This window comes from Cololabis saira, chromosome 23 (assembly GCF_033807715.1).
Source record: "Cololabis saira isolate AMF1-May2022 chromosome 23, fColSai1.1, whole genome shotgun sequence".
Classification (NCBI taxonomy): Eukaryota; Metazoa; Chordata; class Actinopteri; order Beloniformes; family Belonidae; genus Cololabis; species Cololabis saira.
In genome coordinates, this window is record NC_084609.1 from 5,041,465 (window position 1) to 5,060,644 (window position 19,180).

Consider the following 19,180-nt stretch of genomic DNA (forward strand, 5'->3'; position numbering starts at 1 on the left):
GATTTTCCGATTCTAAATCGATTCTCATTAATTCCTAAAAATCGATGTCTAAAGATCGATTTTTTGGTGTAAGCCCAAAAAAGGAATGTTTTGTTGGACACAAGAATAACTAGTACCATGTTTTTGCCTTTAAATATGTTTAAAGGTATAAAAACATTAAAGTTTTCAGTTATAATTGCATAAATTGTCTATATTTACAGAAACAATGACACATTCATTTAAAATTGAGTTAAAATCATGGTTAAAAGACAATCAAGTGTGTGACCATACTCTCTGACCTGCTCAAATAACATGAAGTATGTTTTATTTGTTTAATGTTTTACATATTTATTGTTTTTATTGTGTTTTATGTGCTTTTCTGTGTTCTTATGTGCCCTTATGAAGTGCACAGTGTAGTTGCCATCACACCTGCCCAGGGACTGCGGTTGAAAGTTAGCCAGGATGGCTAAACTGGCACATTTACAGATATGTTTATTAATGTGCATTGTCCCTGTAATCTTAAACTGAATAAATAAAAATAAAAATAAATATTTCATTACTTTATATACTGTCTTGGGATTACATTTGCATAAAATGCTAAAAACCAAATTCTCAAAAATGAAAAACCGAAAAAGCCTGAAAATGGAAAAAAAAAAAAAAAAAAAAAAACGGAATGTGGGAAAAAAATAACACCAAATAAAACCGATTTCTGTTTGATAATTCTGCCACATGATATTTCTGAAAGCAGTTCTATCAGCATTCTGGGAGCTGATTGCATCATTATCTGACAATACTTGCTGTTGAATCTCAATATAATACTAGTATTAATATGTTGCAGAACTACAGTTATATAATTCATGCAACAGCTGAAAAAACAGTTTTAATAACACTAACCCAAATCAATATCAGAATCGGATCAAATCGTGATAATCGATTCTGAATCTTAAGAATCGGAATAAAATCGATTCTTGACATTTACATTTACTTGATCGATCCCCAGTCCTGTAATATAGCTCTGCTAAATAAATTATAGATGCATTTTTAATTTCATAATCCACTAGGTTTGGTGTGAAGCCCTTTAGAATCAAAGACTAAATTCATTGTCTTAAGTTATGTTATTGTATATTTTTGTACTTTACTGCACTTAATCGTTCTATGTCAAATTGTCTTGTATATTGTTCTGTTTTTTTTGTTTTTGACCATGTTTTCCGACTGAAAAATTTCCAAATGGACAATAAATTGAAACTAACTAAATATCAAAGACGTGCATTCATATTCACATTCATTAATTCACACAAACAAAACAGATTCAATGGTGAAAATCACTTCCAGTTCATGAAACGCGACCAGAAATGTGTAAGTGAACAGGGTTTACAACAATTACGCTTTAATTCTGTATATAAACAGTATCCGGGAAGACTCTCCGCCCTCTCCGCTCTCCAGCTCAGTTGAGGATTGATTCAGGTGAAGTGGAAAATCGTCCTTTCGGTTGATGAGAAATATGGAATTGTTTTAGGGAGGAAGAAGAAAAAATAAAAAATAAAAACCACAGATGCTTCAGCCTCAAGGCAAAGAGGAGAGGGCCCATCTGGCTTATTATCAGTGCATGGTTCACAACGTTGGCATCTGTAATGGTGTGTGGGTGTATTAATGCACGTGACATTCGCGCATACGAGAAGGCACAATGTAGGCTGAATGTTCTATACTGGTTTTAAAGCCGCATATGTGTGCCGTTTTTTTTTATTTGGGAAGGTTTTGCACATCATAGCAAACCAATGGCAGACCAGACCTGCATGTGCAACAAACTAAGTGCTAAATTGGCGTGTTTGTGCATACTTGCAACCCATGAAAAAGTCTGGTGCGGTGCAAAACAAAATAAAAGATGTTTCCCACTATTCGCCACCTGAAATTGTTTAACTGGAAAAGCCGCAGCGATTGGTCTCAGTCACACGAGCTTACAGGGTGTTGCTGGAGGCAACGCGGCGGTAAAGTGGGTGCCAACATGTTGGGCGTGTGCCGCTGGCGCAACACTCAACACATCAGGATGAAAACTTTATCAGGTTTAAAAGTGATTTACAGATCTGAGTCAAAGCAAGTTTGAACACAACCCAAGCAAAGATGAGAATAACCCTTTAATTTTCCTTTTAATTAGGGCAATTTGATTCAATCCAATATCGTTATGTTTTTTTTTTAGCTGTTACCTGAATTACATGACTGCAGTTATTAGGGCTGCAGCTATCGAATATTTTAGTAATCGAGTATTCTACTGAAAATTCCATCGATTAATCGGATAAAACATATTTTTGTTTAGTTAAAGAGCAATTATAAATATACATAAGATGTTAATTGACATTACTACGACTAAATTATATACTCCAGTAGGTTCATGGCTGTGCATTTAAAAACCCTGAATTTACACCAGTTGACCAAATTCACTGCCTTCACTCAAAAAACTAAGGATCTTACCAAGAAATGTTCTTATTTCTAACCTAAAAATGACATTACACCTGATAACACACATCACTTAAAAGATTAGGTGTTTTTTCCCACGTGTTTCAATTGAACTTTCATTTGTGTCAAGCTAATTTTAAGTTAAAGTCTTTAAGATTTTGAGTTTTGGCAGTGTTCAAAATAAACTTATGAGACCTGTTGTATTGAAGCACGTTTTCTTTTAGTTAAAACTGTAGCGGGAACAGATGTTTGGAGGAACCTATGCATGTACCGGGTTAGAGGGGGAACATATAGGGGAACGGACCAGAAGAATATAGAGTGGATTAAAAATAAAAGTTAAGCACTGAGCTACATGTGTCTCCGTCTGGGCCATTGCAGACTGCCTGAGCACATCATATATATATATATATATATATATATATATATATATATATATATATATATATATATATATATATATATCTATGCGTGAGCACGGCATTTTACTAAAACCAAACATAACCGCCGCCTCTTTCTTCTTCCTTTACGTGCATGGCGTCAGCGCGTTGTGCCGCATTAAAAGTAGTCCGGGCGAAATACGATGCTTTGAGCTGCAAAATTAAACGATTCCTCGAGGTAGAGAAAATTCCTCCATCATTTTTTGTAATCGAATTATTCGAGGAATCGTTTCAGCCCTAGTAGTTATGCAACATATTAATACTAGTATTACATTTTCACACCACGTGCATGCAGGAATTAAATGATGTGACTACTTGGATTAAAAAGGTAGGCGGGTGAAAATGTTAAAATAAAAAAAAAAGTAGTAAATGATATATATATGATGGAAAAGATTACATTTTGCATCCGTCTCCAGAAAGATTTGTTTGTTAAATTTTGGACGAAATGGGTTGTATATGTGAAGCCTTTGCACCCAGAATTTGTGGAGGAATTTGTGTATTGAATAGATAAAACTTGTTTTGTTTTTCTCCTCCTTCTCCCTCACATTCTTGAATGATCTGAAGACACCAATACTATCGTATCATTATCATCTCATTCTCCACCCAACTGACAATCATGTTATCTTTCTTCTGTGTGGAGGTTTTACGTTTATAGTCTGTCTCTCCCTGATAGTATAGAGTTCTTTGTAGTTTTTGTTTTTTTCTTTCTTTTCCTTTTTTTTTAAATATGTTTCCAATATACAAATAATAATATTATTTGTATATTGGAAACTTTTTTGTAATGTTTTTTTTTAACAGTGTATTCGTTTCCTTGTTGTCATTTTTATTCTTTTTTTTTGTGATGTCATGACCGAAAATAAACTAAACTAAAATAAAATAAAACTGGATGGTGGATAAGAATATTACTGCTTTTACTTTGTACTGCCATACCTAAATAAAGAATAATAAAAAAAAAAAAAAAAAAAAAAAAAAAAAAGAAAGATCTTTAGACATAAGAATTGATTTTTAGGGATTAATATCAGAATCGACACAGGCTACTTTCAATTATACAGTGTCCCCCTCACTTGGACATTTTAAGTGTAGCAAATTAAGCAATACAGTACATTTCTTTCTCCCTCGTGTCGTGTCAAACATCTAGAGAAAACTCTATACAGCATAACATAAATAAGAAATGTCCAACCTGGGTCAAAAGAAGGTAAAACCACTAGGCCCATGAGCCTAAATGCAAAGTCACTGAGAAACAGAACTATCTGACAATCTGGCGATGAGAAACAGAAGTTCAGTTCTAATTAAATCATATTTTATGTCCATAAATCTACCCAATATCACAGCCCCATGCATGTGAGAACAGCCCAATCAGCTCCAGGTATAAGGGACCTGCAGCAGCTCCTTTTGCATCCATCCATCCATCCATCCATCCATCCATCCATCCATCCTCCGTCTACAACATATTTTGAGGTACTGCCACATAAGACCTTAATCAAAGCTGAAAATGTATTTATTGGCCCGCACCCCACATACCGGCCTCATGGAAAATCCCATTAGAGCAAATTCTAGCTCATAAAAAGTCAACACATAAGCAATTCTCCCTTCCAAGCTTTATTGTTTACTCCATCATGACTAAATGATTTATACGGATGCATCTCCTTTGCAGATCCATCAGTGATGTTTGCATTCTTCTCCTTCTCAGGCCTAAAGGGACACGAGTGCTGCATCAGCTCTGTCTCCATTTGTGAAGACTTCAAATGATGCTTCCATTTAAAAATATCAATGCAAGTATCAATGCATTCATAAAATTAGCAGCACTATGCAAATCTTCAATGTAAAAACCTTAAAATGCCTTTAAAGTATTTACTTCTGGCAGTATTTAATAAAAAAGGCAGACAGGAATTACAAAATCACAAGTGCAATCTTACATTTTTAGCTTCTGTTGTAAATTCAAATCCTTTTTTTTTCCCTTCTTCTTTGGTAAAATTATTCAGTTTTGAATTCAATCTTCAAACATGAGCTCATAACTTAATTCATCAAATGTTTTAAACAAACAGTTTAAATAAAGCTGACGTTTTAAACATGCAGGTCTGTCCATGAGGGAAAGGGAGGAGAGAAAAAAAGAAAAAGCCACCAGTTTCACTTCAGAATAACTGGAGAAAAGGAAAAAAAAACCTGAACAGGGAGCAAGTGATTACCCCAGGAAAAGCCCTGTTTCATCTAATTAAGACTATCTGTGGCAGGAGGGAACTCCGTGGAGCTCTGCATGGAGACGCTGATGTCCACTGTGCTTTAATCAGCTCGACACAATAAAGCTGATTCATTCACGATAACCGGGAGGAGAAGAATTTGTCTGGAAATGGCTTCAGATTAGCATCAAACATCACTATTTAAATAAAGAGGCTAGAAGTGCATGCAGGCCGTCATTCAGAGCAAAAACACGGCACATTCTGCACAAAGATGTGGGGGTTTTTTTCTAGTTAGTGTCAAATGATTATTTCCAACAAATGCAGACATTTTTTTTTGACATTTTCATCATCCAGCATACTTGTGTTGGTACAAAGTCCAGTTTCTGAGGACAAGAGTCCAGTTTTCTTGACCAAAGTGACCATAAAGTGTGTAGTAAAGTATTAAAAGCTTGCCTCTTCTCTTTAAATACTCAACTATGGGCTGGCAAACGTTACGGTACGGTGGCAACGACGTAAACGAACGTCGTCCTGAAGCTGCCGTCTGCAGCGTGGGCGTGCGTCGCCAATTTAGATGTACAACTTAATTCCTTATTGCAAACCTTGTCGTAAATTGGCAGCACTTTCTTTTTCTGCGTAATTGCTGGGCTGAGTTTAAGGGGTTTTGGTTATTTCTTTTCCATTTCAGCACCACGAGCTACAAGTTGGATTTATTGCAAGGATTGAGCAAGATGTGATCCGTTTCTCCACTGAAACTACTTTTTTTCCCAATCAGTGTATTTAAGTGGAAAGCCATGTTAGAGTACAATCTAAATTACAACGGGAACCTTTAGTCAAACGTTTTCATTTAGCCTCATTTGAAAATAAATCAAGAGTTATTTCTGATATGGATGGCATTTCTGGCTTTATAAATGATCATAAAGTCATAAACCTTTCACCCATCTTCAGCATAAACACAGTTTCAGATTCAGGGCAAGGTGTCGGACCTAAAAATGCATCTAAACTGGGACGCCGGTGCAAAAGGAAAATAAATTGAGCCTTGATGTTTGCTCAGTGCACAAGTGAACGCCTGCAGATTATTCCATTGATATTGCTGGAAACTATTTGGTCACATGTTGAGATTTTATTTGGAGGCATCTGATATGGAAAACGGGACAGAATATATCCTTTATAACCAAGCTTCACTGCAGATGACTAAAATCCCCATTTTGAGAAAGATATACCTTTGCATGATGTGTTTGTAACTAGATTTTTTTTAAAGAAAGAAAAATAATCCTGCAGTCAAACGTTCATTTATAGGGACAAAAAAGCTTGAAGGTTAGACATGTGGATAAATGGAGAAGATGGATAGATGAATAAACTTGTATATTTGCATGAATTTACACTCAAAATCAATCCTTTTCATAACTGCAGTCTGACATTTTTCATTATGAAAGCATTTATCAGTGATGGGCTCATTTTTACAGCCTGATAAGGATCAGATGAGAATATCAATCCATGTTGCGATTTAACGTTATGCATGATTGCATTTTAATACAATGCAGATATTTAGGAGGATGGTATCATCCGCCATCCATCAGTATACTGAATATATGCACTCGCATAGACTTTTGAGCTTAAGATATTAAACAAAAACTAGATGCAACTAGGAGCAGTTGAAAAAACAGGAACTATAACATCAAAAATCTGATTTAAAAAGGTGACAAGTAGCCGACTGTAGCTGAAGCCAAAAGCTTTGATGAACAAATATACTATTCCTTTAAACAAAAGCCACAAATATTCAATCTTTAAAGGGGCAATGCTCAAAACAACTGACCACAGGTCAGATGTCTCTTACATGTAAAGAAAGTCATGTTGATTCATACAGAAAAGAGACCTTTAAAATCAACAGATATGTTACTTTCACTTCTAACGGCACTCATTGTTTTACACATTAATATACTGTGACACACAACCCTTAACTTTGACTTATTTTCAGATTATACAAATGCATTCACCAACAATGACGCCTCCCGTCAGCTCAGAGTCTGACCTTGACTCCAGGCGGTCTGTGCGGCTGCAAGCAGCACGTTTACTCCACAAAACTCAACCAGAAGAATCAGGAAGTTTAGGTTAAAAACCGTGTCTTTTCACATTTCCTCCCTCACATGTTGCCAGTTCGTGTTCGGACTCGTTTCAGACGTACCGTATATTATTATTTCACCTGCTCTCAGGACCGAATGCAGCTCACAGTTAATAAATGCAATGTTCCAGTGTTTTCTATTTTTTTTTTAGTCTTCTTACTGTACAAAAGTCGTCCACCACGGCGCTCAACACTTCCTAAACCCCACGAGCAGCAAACGGCGCCAAGATGAAAGAAGTGCCAACATTTGCTGCTCGCCGCGGCAGTTTAGGGTTGCAGGTCACATGTCACAACAGTGGAAAATCATTGTGATTGGATCTCAAGCCAACAGCTGGCATGGTATGGTTGAATGACAGAGGCCTCGGTTAACCCTTTCCTGCTCCACAGCAGCAAAAAGACACGGCTCGTGCCCTTTTCTGCCCTCCAACCAAAGACTTGCAAGTCATAAGTCTCTTCCTTCCACCACCCACGCTATTTACGGTTCCTATCGCATGTTAGACGCTGCAAAAATCTCCACCCAAAAGCTGAACCCGGCAGATAGGACGACAACGGTGGAGGGTGTTCGAGAAGTATACTATATCTTTGTGTCCACTCAAAAGGAAAAGTATGGTGGCCGAGACCCGCCATTGCTGAAAATAAAAGTAACGCTGCAAACAGAAACAAACGCCGCTGCAAATGAAAGAAACACTGCAAATAAAAAGAATCCCCGCTGCAAATAAAATAAACGCTGCAAATAAAAACAAAAGCCGCTGCAAATAAAATAAACGCTTTACAAATAAACACTGCAAATAAAAACAAATGCCGCTTCAAATATAAAGAAACGCCGCTGCAAATAAAAACAAACGCTGCTTCAAATATAAAGAAACGCCGCTGCAAATAAAAAGAAACGCTGCTTCAAATATAAAGAAACGCCACTGCAAATAAAAAGAAACGCTGCTTCAAATATAAAGAAACGCCACTGCAAATAAAAAGAAACGCCGCTTCAAATATAAAGAAACGCCGCTTCAAATATAAAGAAACGCCGCTGCAAATAAAAAGAAACGCCGCTTCAAATATAAAGAAACGCCGCTGCAAATAAAAACAAACGCCGCTTCAAATATAAAGAAACGCCGCTGCAAATAAAAAGAAACGCCGCTTCAAATATAAAGAAACGCCGCTTCAAATATAAAGAAACGCCGCTTCAAATATAAAGAAACGCCACTGCAAATAAAAAGAAACGCCGCTTCAAATATAAAGAAACGCCGCTTCAAATATAAAGAAACGCCGCTGCAAATAAAATAAACGCTGCAAATAAAAACAAACGCCGCTGCAAATAAAAGAAACCCTGCTGCAAATAAAATAAACACTGCAAATAAAAAAACACACGCAAATAAAAAAGCCACAACGGAAGTGAATTACCGGGGACTATTTTTGCCGATGCACCAGTGTTTTTTACGTAAGGGGAGAAGAAGAAGACGAAGAGGACGTAAGTGAAAAAGAACAAATAAGAAGAGCGAGGAATAAGAAGAACAACGAACAAGAAAATTAGTGAAAAAGGTTAGTGTTCTTCTCTCACATAAAAACACCGGTGCATCGGCAAAAATAGTCCCCGGTAATTCACTTCCGTTGTGGCTTTTTTATTTGCGCCGTTTTTTTATTTTATTTGCAGCGGGGTTTCTTTATATTTTCAGCGTTTTTCTTTTATTTGCAACGGCGTTTCTTTTTGTTTGCAGCGTTTCTTTTATTTGCTAAGCGTTTCTTTAATTTGCAGCGGCGTTTGTTTCTTTTATTTTCAGCAATGGCGGGTCTCGGCCACCGTAGAAAACCCTCTGGCCGTTTGAACGCGTCCACGTGCCTAACGGCTCCACGCAGGTCAAGGGTAGCAGTTCTAGGGATCCCTCTATGATGGAGCCACCTAATGCGAGATGTGGTATTTTTAGCTTCCCCCAGACTGCTCCCCCCCTCCGACAGCCAGCTATAAATGAACTGGGTCAGGCCATGTAAATGTGGAGGGTACAAAGCAGAGACACCCAGCCATCCTTGTGCTCTTAGCTCGCGGCTAAGAGCGCTACTTCACTGCACCGAGTCCCCGACACTGTCAGGCTGCCAGTTCATGAGAGCGCACACTCCGAGGTGTCAAAGGAAACACGAATTCATCCTCCACTTAGCCTTTAACACGACAAACACAAACATGCATCGGTTTCTACTGCAGAAATCAATGCTTTTAGCAGAGATTTAAATGTGTCATTTAACTACATGAATGAATGAATGAATAGTTTTTTATTTCGGTCTTAAGCCTTGTACAAGTTAAGCCATTTTTACAAAACAAAAAAAGTCAAATAAACATTGCTTTTGCCGAAAAGGTGTAGCTGAAGCCGTAGATTATACCCTTTTTATCTTGTGATCAACTTAAATCTGAAACATTAGCATTAATCCATGAAAACAAACTATTTTATATTTATTTTTTGTCTTCTTTATGCATTGACGTTTCACATTCTAGTGTTTTTGATAATGTACTTTATAGTTATAGTGTTTTATATGTATTAACCATATTTTCTTTAGATATTTTCTTGAATTTGTAGATAGAACTGCACATTTTTAGGTCGTTGTCACAACTATTCCATATTTCTCTTGCCTTAATTGACGTCCATCTCTTTTTAATATTTGTTCTTACTGTCGTCATCTCAAACATGAGTTTCCCCCTCAGGTCATAGCAGGTTTCTTTTATTTGGAACAAATATAAGATGGTTAAATAGTACAGCAAATATAATAATAATACACTTTAAAAGGGAATTAAAAGGTAAAAATTGAATAATCTGGTGTCACTTGATGCTTTAAATGTTCTTCTGAAAGACTTGGAAGCAAGAACAACTGGCTGTAGATGCTCTGACTGCTGGTTTTGTTTGTGATCTGTATTTCTGATTTGTTTTTAACTGTTTTGTAATTGTTGGTTTGTGCAACTTTGTGTTTGTGCTGCTGCCTGTCATGTTCTGGGTCTCTGGAAAGCGTCTAGAGACAACTTTTGTTGTATTAGACGCTATATAAATAAAATGGAATTGAATTGTCTTGGCCAGGACTCTCTTGTAAAAGAGATTTTTAATCTCAACAACTTTTTTCCTGGTTAAATAAAGGTTATAATAAATAATTGCTCTAGTTTACTTCTTGTATGAACATTTCTGACAAATACAATCTTTATAGGTTACAAATATACCATTTCAATGCATTTTTCCAAAATCTGAATATTACAAATGTAAAAAAAAAATGCTCAAAACACATCTCAGATGTAATAAATCTGCTAACAGCTAACGTGGAGATACACACCAATCTGAGACTGGGCAGGAAACATCAACTCTGAGTTTAGGTCTAAAATATTCATATCAGAAGATTATTATTCACATTGCACTTTGTTGATACCAATCGCTTAACTTGCACAAAAACACTGATTAATATCCAGGATTCTGGTATACAAAAACAAAACTCAAACAATTAACAAAACTGAAAACAGCTACCAATTAAGATGTGACATCAGCATTTTTGTGTCACTTACTGATCATCAGTAAGTTTGCAGTTTAAGCAGTGTCATCTTTCTCGATAAACTGTCATCTAAAACCACCTGTTACAAGTGAAAAAACATAAAAAGCAGCAATCGGTTATGTGACACTCTCAAAAGTAGGATGATCTTCATAATGGCACTTAGATAATTTGAAAATTGATGCTCAAGGAGAAAAAAACACAATAAAAATGTCCTCTCAAAACTGATTTAGCAGTAGGACACCCAAGTAACATGTTCTGAAATATTCCTTCAATTTCTAATTCACAAATAACAGTTAAAGTTAAAGCTGGGTGTCTAATACAAGGTTAATTTAAAATGGGCAGGGACACCTTAAGCCAGAAACCATGAATTAATTAGTATTTTAAACGGCTCAAGCAATTTGAAAAGTGTTGAATGCCCTGGAGCTTTAAAGTCTTCCAGGGAAGTCTGTTGGTTGGATAATTAATCACAACTTTATAGTCAATATTGGGACTTGATAATTTACTTTTCAAAACATTCAGTTTCGTATTTCCTTGACTGATAAGATCATTTTCCTTCAAGTACGATTGATCATCTTTTCCTGTCAGCTGATCCATCTCTATTCTCTGCTTCCTCTTGCCTTTAACACAAATAATAAATGTACACTTGTATCTTCACGTGGACTACCTTTTATTCTAGAAAAACAGGTTAAATTTAACCACCTGCAGTGTGTGACTAATCCACTGCTGTGATAACGGCTTCACAAGATGGGCCTGGAGGAAAAACGTTCCCACACACTTCAACGTCAGATATAGTAACATCACAACCATGTTGGGAAATAAACTGCTTAAATCGGGAGATTTCAGGCCGTTACGCTATAAAGCGCTTGCGTACTCTCCGCAGCGGCTCCATCGTTGTGACATCACTCAAGCTGCAATGTTTTCGTGGGGAAACTGCAACAGCAAAACGACGGTTTTAGCAACAAAAGAAACTGTCCATCTGACCCAGAAATGCTTTACAAAGAATGAGCTGGTAACGTCACCTAAACCCAACGATTATGTTGAATGCAAACGGAAAAATAACACTTTTATCAGCTAAATAACCAGACCTGTCACACATATGACATATTTAAATATTCTGACTAGGACTGGGGATCCATTCAAATGTCAAAAATCGATTCGATTCCGATTCTTAAGATTCAGAATCGATTATCAAGATTTGATTCCGATATTGATTTGGGTTAGTGTTATTAAAACTGTTTTTTAAGCTGTTGCATGAATGATATGACTGTAGTTCTGCAACATATTAATACTAGTATTATATTGAGATTCAACAGCAAGTATTGGCAGCTAATGATGCTGTAAGGACCAATCAGCTCCCAGAATGCTGATAGAACTGCTTTCAGAAACATCGTGGGGCAGAATTATCAATTTATCCCATTTCCCATTGATGAGAGTTTGGTTTTTAGTATTTTATGCAAATGTAACCCCAAGACAGTACATAAAGCAAAGAAATATAGACAATTTTTGCAATTATAACTGAAAACTTTAATGTTTTCATACCTTTAAACATATCTAAAAGACAAACACATGGCACTAGTTATTCTCATGACCAACAAAACAATTCTTTTTTGGGCATAAACCAAAAAATACCAAAAGTTGTAATGATGGGGGGAAAAAAAAAATATATATCGTGTGCCTAGTGTGCTGGTAACGTCACCTAAACCCAACGATGATGTTGAATGCAGACGGAAAAATAACACTTTTATCAGCTAAATAACCAGACCTGTCATACATATGACATATTTAAATATTCTGACTATTAGACTACTTTTAGAAAGCAGAATTAAAGTTGTATTTAGGCCTGTGTTGAAAAAAAAAAAATCGATTTCCCAATTCTAAATCGATTTCTCATATTAATTCCTAAAAATCGATTCATATGTCTAAAGATCAATTTTTTTAATTTTTTTTTTATTTTATTTATTTATGTATTTTTTTTTCATCATTACATTACAACTTTTGGTTATTTTTTTGTTTATCCCCAAAAAAGGAATGTTTTGTTGGACACCAGAATAACTGGTGCCATGTTTTTGCCTTTAAATATGTTTAAAGGTATGAAAACATTAAGGTTTTCAGTTATAATTGCATAAATTGTCTATATTTCATTACTTTATATACTGTCTTGGGGTTACATTTGCAAAAAATGATAAAAAACCAAATGCTCAAAAATTAAAAACCAAAATAGACCGAAAATGGAACAAATAAAAACGGAATGTGGGAAAAAATAAAACCGATTTCATCCGTCTCTGTTTCCTCCCTGGATCTGTTTGGTAATTCTGACCCACACAATGTTTCTGCAAAGCATTCTGGGAGCTGATTGGTCCTTACAGCATCTTTAGCTGCAATACTTGCTGTTGAATCTCAATATAATACTAGTATTCATATGTTGCAGAACTACAGTCATATAATTCATGCAACAGCTGAAAAAACTGTTTTAATAACACTAACCCAAATCAATATCAGAATCGAATCGAATCTTGATAATCGATTCTGAATCTTAAGAATCGGCATCGATTCTTGACATTTGAATCGATCCCCAGCCCTAATCTTCTACACTTTTATCAGCTAAATAAGCAGACCTGTCATACATATGACATATTTAAATATTCCGACTATTAGACTTCTTTTAGAAAGCAGAATTTAAGTAGTATTAGTTATGATTTTCCGGTCAGAGCCCTTTCATTTGCCTGCAACGGTAACGTCTAAGTTAATTAACCGTACCCAGACCTGTACAAGCCATAACACCCTCCGTTAGACGAGATTTGAATGAATGAGTTGTAGCGGTTTTACTTTAACGTAACCCGATACAGCTGCTTGGAATAACCTTGGCCTCCCAGTCAACACAGAAACTAGACAGATAAGCAAAACTCCATCATTAGCGCATAAAATAATAAATACGCCGTATGTAATGGAACAACAGGCCTCGGGTTTCGGTGCCGGTTTACACAGACCAGAAAAAGACCTGATCCCAGTCTTTGAAATAAAGCTTTATGGTCGGCCCCAACCAAAATAGAAGGGTACGGACGGTTGTTAACAGTTTTTATGGCGAGATTAACTCCGGAGAAGAGCAGGACGACAGGAAAACTTGCCAATCCCCCCCCCCCGTCCCCTCCTTCTATCTCATGACGAGCTAGTCCCCCCTTACAGCTGCTTGACAAGTGAGAAGTGCCCGGAGGACGGCGAACTCCCCATCTCCAAGACTTCACAGGCAACCGCTCTGGGACTTCTCAGCACTTGTCACATGAAGTATTCAACAAAGATTAGCAGAAAGCACACGCCATTGCTGCACATATACGAGAGGAAAAGAGAGCTACGGTGCTCCGGTGATCTTCCCCACCGCAATTACACCAAAAAAGAAAAAGAAACGCTCGGTTTCCTCAACTAGGGACTAGGAATGGGTGATATTTTACCGTTCACGATAAACCGTCCAAAAAATTCCCCACGGTAAGAATTTGTATCTCGCGGTAAAAACGATAAATTATTCCCGTTGATGATGTTTTTGTGTAAAGATGATTTATGGTTCTGTGTTAAATCCACGCACAACATACGTGAAGGAAGGAAGGAAGGAAGGAAGGAAGGAAGGAAGGAAGGAAGGAAAGAAATGAGCCTGAAAGAAAGAAAGAAAGAAAGAAAGAAAGAAAGAAATGAGCCTGAAAGAAAGAAAGAAATGAGCCTGAAAGAAAGAAAGAAAGAAAGAAAGAAAGAAAGAAATGAGCCTGAAAGAAAGAAAGAAATGAGCCAGAAAGAAAGAAAGAAAGAAATGAGCCAGAAAGAAAGAAAGAAAGAAATGAGCCAGAAAGAAAGAAAGAAATGAGCCAGAAAGAAAGAAAGAAATGAGCCTGAAAGAAAGAAAGAAATGAGCCAGAAAGAAAGAAATGAGCCAGATAGAAAGAAAGAAAGAAAGAAAGAAAGAAATGAGCCAGAAAGAAAGAAATGAGCCAGAAAGAAAGAAAGAAATGAGCCTGAAAGAAAGAAAGAAAGAAAGAAAGAAATGAGCCAGATAGAAAGAAAGAAAGAAAGAAAGAAAGAAATGAGCCTGAAAGAAAGAAATGAGCCTGAAAGAAAGAAAGAAAGAAAGAAAGAAAGAAAGAAAGAAAGAAATGAGCCTGAAAGAAAGAAATGAGCCAGAAAGAAAGAAAGAAAGAAATGAGCCAGATAGAAAGAAAGAAAGAAATGAGCCAGATAGAAAGAAAGAAAGAAAGAAAGAAAGAAAGAAAGAAAGAAAGAAAGAAAGAAAGAAAGAAAGAAAGAAAGAAAGAAAGAAAGAAAGAAAGATAAATTCCCGTTGATGACGTTTTTGTGTAACAAACATGGCGGATCTGAGAGCGAGATAGATTTATAGTTACAAAGGTGGAGTTGAATTGGTATTTTTTTTTTATCGTCATCGGGATAAATGCCAGAAATTATCGTGATACATTTTTTAGTCCAGACCGCCCATCTCGGCCAGAGACCCGTTTAAAAGGGAAAATTGAACAGCAAAAAGGTAATAAAAGGATATTTGAGTCGATGGTGAGTGACGGCAGCAGTCCTGGTTCAAAGGGCTGAGGCATGAGAACAGACTTAGTGATGATTTAAGTGAATCATTAAACAAACACTGAATATGCTGACACAGACATGCAACAGCAAAAAACCTGCAAAGACTAAAGACTCATCTTTTCCACTGTGATACCAAATCTTACAAACTGTCACTCCTAATCATTACCAAACAGCAAAGATCTTCAGCACCTGCTCATGAAACAGCTTAGCTGTGGGTTGAAATGATGTAATAATAAGCCCAAACCACACGAGTACTGAGGTGACTGGATAACGGTGTAGTCCCTGAATGCCACTCAATGCCATTTAAATGCATCTCGGTTTAATTACAAATGGCAGCTGCAATTCAGTGTAGGTTCACAAGTCAATGCAAAAAAAGAAACGTAAGGACTGAGACATACGAGCACCGGCTCTGCAGCGAGCTGGGCGCCTTTTAATTGGATGAGGAGTGATCCCTTCAAGTCAACACCAAAAGGTGCCTTCAGGCTCCACGTAAACCTGGACACGCGTGGAAAATATACATCAGGGTTCATACACATCTTTCAAGGTCAAATTCAGGCACTTTTAAGGGCCATTTTTTAAAATCTTCAAGCATCTTATCGCTGGGTTGAAATATATGTACTTATTCCGCTTTTTATCACAATTATGTACATTGTATCGTGCTTTAAACATCTAGTTATGTTTCATCTTACTGATTTTATTTCTCCTTGTAATAACTAAAACTACACTGCAAAAACTCAAAATCTTAATAAGAATATTTGTCTTATTTCTAGTTAGAATGTCTCATTTTTAGTCAAAAAAATCTCATTACACTTAAAACAAGACTCATCACTAGAAAAAAAACAACAATTTTCACCTGTTTCAAGTAGATTTTCACTTAAAATAAGTAGAAAAATCTGCCAGTGGAACAAGATTGTTTTGCTTGTAATGAGAAGATAAATCTTGTTCCAATGGCAGATTTTTCTACTTATTTCAAGTGAAAATTTACTTGAAACAGGTGAAAATTGTCAAATTTCAAGTTATTTTTCTGGTAATGACTCTTGTTTTAAGTGTAATGAGATTTTTGACTAAAAATGAGACATTTTAACTAGAAATAAGACAAATATTTCTGGTAAGATTTTGAGTTTTTGCAGTGTATACATACAGTCTGTTATAATTTCAAGCACTTTCAAGCACTTAAAAAAAAATTCAAGCACTTTTCAGGCCTTGAAAACCACAACATTGAAATTCAAGCACTTTCAAGGATTTCAAGCACCTGTAGGAACCCTGAAAAACATAACTAGACGTTTACAGCACGATACAATGCACATAATTGTAATAAAAAGCGGAAAAAATAATTATATTCCTGTAGATATTCTACCCCAGCGATAAGGCGCTTCAAGATTTTGAAAATGACCCTTAAAATTGCTTGAATTTGACCTTGAAAAATGTGTAGGAACCCTGTAAATGTACTGGCTGATCCACAGGTATATGATTTAATGAGCAAAAATCAGCTTAATGTAAAGAAAATGGTGCTTTGAGACTGACCCCATTTCAAAATTGGTCTTAATTTAAGATTGATTCAAAACTATTCTTGATTTTGTAAAAAAAAATAAAATAAAAAGCACATTGAAGAGGTGTATAATAATCCAGGTGCCATAAAGTAGAAACGCTGCCATGTTTCTGGATCAGCCTGTACATTTAGAACAGGGGTTTTTCACTAACAACCATCTACCTGCAGAGGAGCTGGTTGGACAGGATTTTTACTTTATTTAACTGGATTATAAACCTCTGAAATTAAATCAGTAAATTGGCAGATTGTCCTCCACATTTTTGGGGTAAATGTTTGCCTTTTCCGGGGCGCGAACCCGCGACCTCGGGGTTTCCAGCAGCCGCGGCGTGTTAAGGTCCACGGCAGCAAACACGCTCAAGCCTGATTCATGGTCCTGCGTTACACCGACGCAGACGGTGTAACGCCGTACGGTGCGCGTCGCCGCGTACCCTACGCCGTAGGCTCTGCGTCGATTTCAGTCCAACACCGTTACCTCCACGCAAACGGGCTTGTTTTTTTTCTACAATTGTCGTGCTCTGAAAGAAAACGTGTCTTCTCTTAAAATCCGAGTAAAAAGGAGAGAGAAACGCTGCTAAAAAAAAAAAAAAAAAAAAAAAAAGGGCTAGTCTTCGCTTGTTAGCAGACTAGCTCGTTATAACTAAACCTTTTAAGGGTTGGGGGTTAAAAAGGGGGGGTAAAAAATAAAAAATGTTGCTTCCCCCCCCCTCCTCCTCCTGCATATGGAGCAGCGTTAGCAGCATGCACGGCCTGCACACACATGCATGCAACATCCACAGCACCTGGAGCAGCCCCGTCCCGCGGGGGAGAACGGGGGAATAATGGAATAATTATACACTAATACTCCGCCCTGATCCTCTTTATTAAACGTTGAAAGATAGAGGAATACTCACTGGTTTAGTGGAGAGCGACCCGGGTCCCCTTCTCCCATTAACTCCCCCTCAGTCTCAGCAGAGACGAGCCTCGCTCCCTGATCACGGATCAGGCCCCGCCCACTAACGCTGTCACAGACACGGGCGAAGGAGAAGGACGGAGAGAGAGGCAAGATGGTTCCAGGTCGGGACAGGTCTGCGTTGTCCCGCAATGGCAGTGGATACGCAAATACGGATAAATAAACCCGGAAATCAGAATCAGAATCAGAATCAGAAACAGAATCTGGGGCCGGATTCACAAAACATTCTTAAGAAAAAAAATCTTAAGTGACTGCGTTTCCATGCAGTCAATAACCCTTTTAAAACCCGAATATTGGCAATAACCCGAATTTGCACGGCCATGTAAACACCAATAACCCCTTTAAACAACCCGAATTTGCTCATATTCTGGTTTTTAAAAACCAGAATATGACCCCTGGGTTACTCCTTTTAAAACCCGAATATTGGGTCATGTAAACGCCAAATGGAATATCCCCATCAAACGGAACATGAATTTGTTTTCTGCGCATGTTTTTTTCACAAGGAATCCTGGTCTTTTGAGTCCAGGAAGTTCTTATAAACTATATAAACTTATAACTATTATAAATATCAATAGTATGCATTAATTCGGACATCCTATTCAGAGCGCACACGTCACTTCCTCCCAACGGCAGGAATTTATTTCAATAATTCAACTAGAATATGGTGTAAAAGTTAATTTATTTCAATAATTCAACTAGAATATGGTGTAAAAGTTAATTTATTTCAATAATTCAACTAGAATATGGTGTAAAGGTTAATTTATTTCAATAATTCAACTAGAATATGGTGTAAAAGTTAATTTATTTCAATAATTCAACTAGAATATGGTGTAAAAGTTAATTTATTTCAATAATTCAACTAGAATATGGTGTAAAAGTTAACTTATTTCAATAATTCAACTAGAATATGGTGTAAAAGTTAATTTATTTCAATAATTCAACTAGAATATGGTGTAAAGGTTAATTTATTTCAATAATTCAACTAGAATATGGTGTAAAAGTTAATTTATTTCAATAATTCAACTAGAATAATGTGTAAAAGTTAACTTATTTCAATAATTCAACTAGAATATGGTGTAAAAGTTAAGGAAAATACGGTACAAATCGTGTCCCGTATTAGTTCAATACGGGACGCAACATTTTTTTCTCAAATAAAGGACAATTCCGTATTTTACGGGACGGGTGGCAACCCTAGTAACGATAAACGTACAATGGACAAACATTCACGGACAGGCTGACGAACGAGGTTAGACAGGAATCACCGTGGATTATGAAGTTTGCAGATGACACTGTGATCTGTAGTGAGAGCAGGGAACAGGTGGAGGAGAAGCTAGAGCTAAACCTTTCACTTAAAAAAAAATGTATATATGTTAATAAGAGCTGTCATTTGTCTATTTACTGTACAGTGAGCAAAACAACCAGAGTCAAATTCCC

The 19,180-nt window shown here is 36.7% G+C and overlaps 1 protein-coding gene across 2 annotated transcripts in view; it reads right to left on the minus strand.

Moving 5' to 3' along the window:
• The window catches only part of atp2b1a (ATPase plasma membrane Ca2+ transporting 1a), a 78,557-nt gene extending 60,826 nt beyond the window's left edge, over positions 1-17,731 (minus strand). For both annotated transcript variants that reach the window (XM_061715249.1, XM_061715248.1), the window contains exon 1: positions 17,688-17,731. The gene's annotated coding sequence lies outside the window, so the exon portion shown is untranslated. The remainder of the gene's footprint in view (positions 1-17,687) is intronic.
• Positions 17,732-19,180: the final 1,449 nt, after the last annotated feature.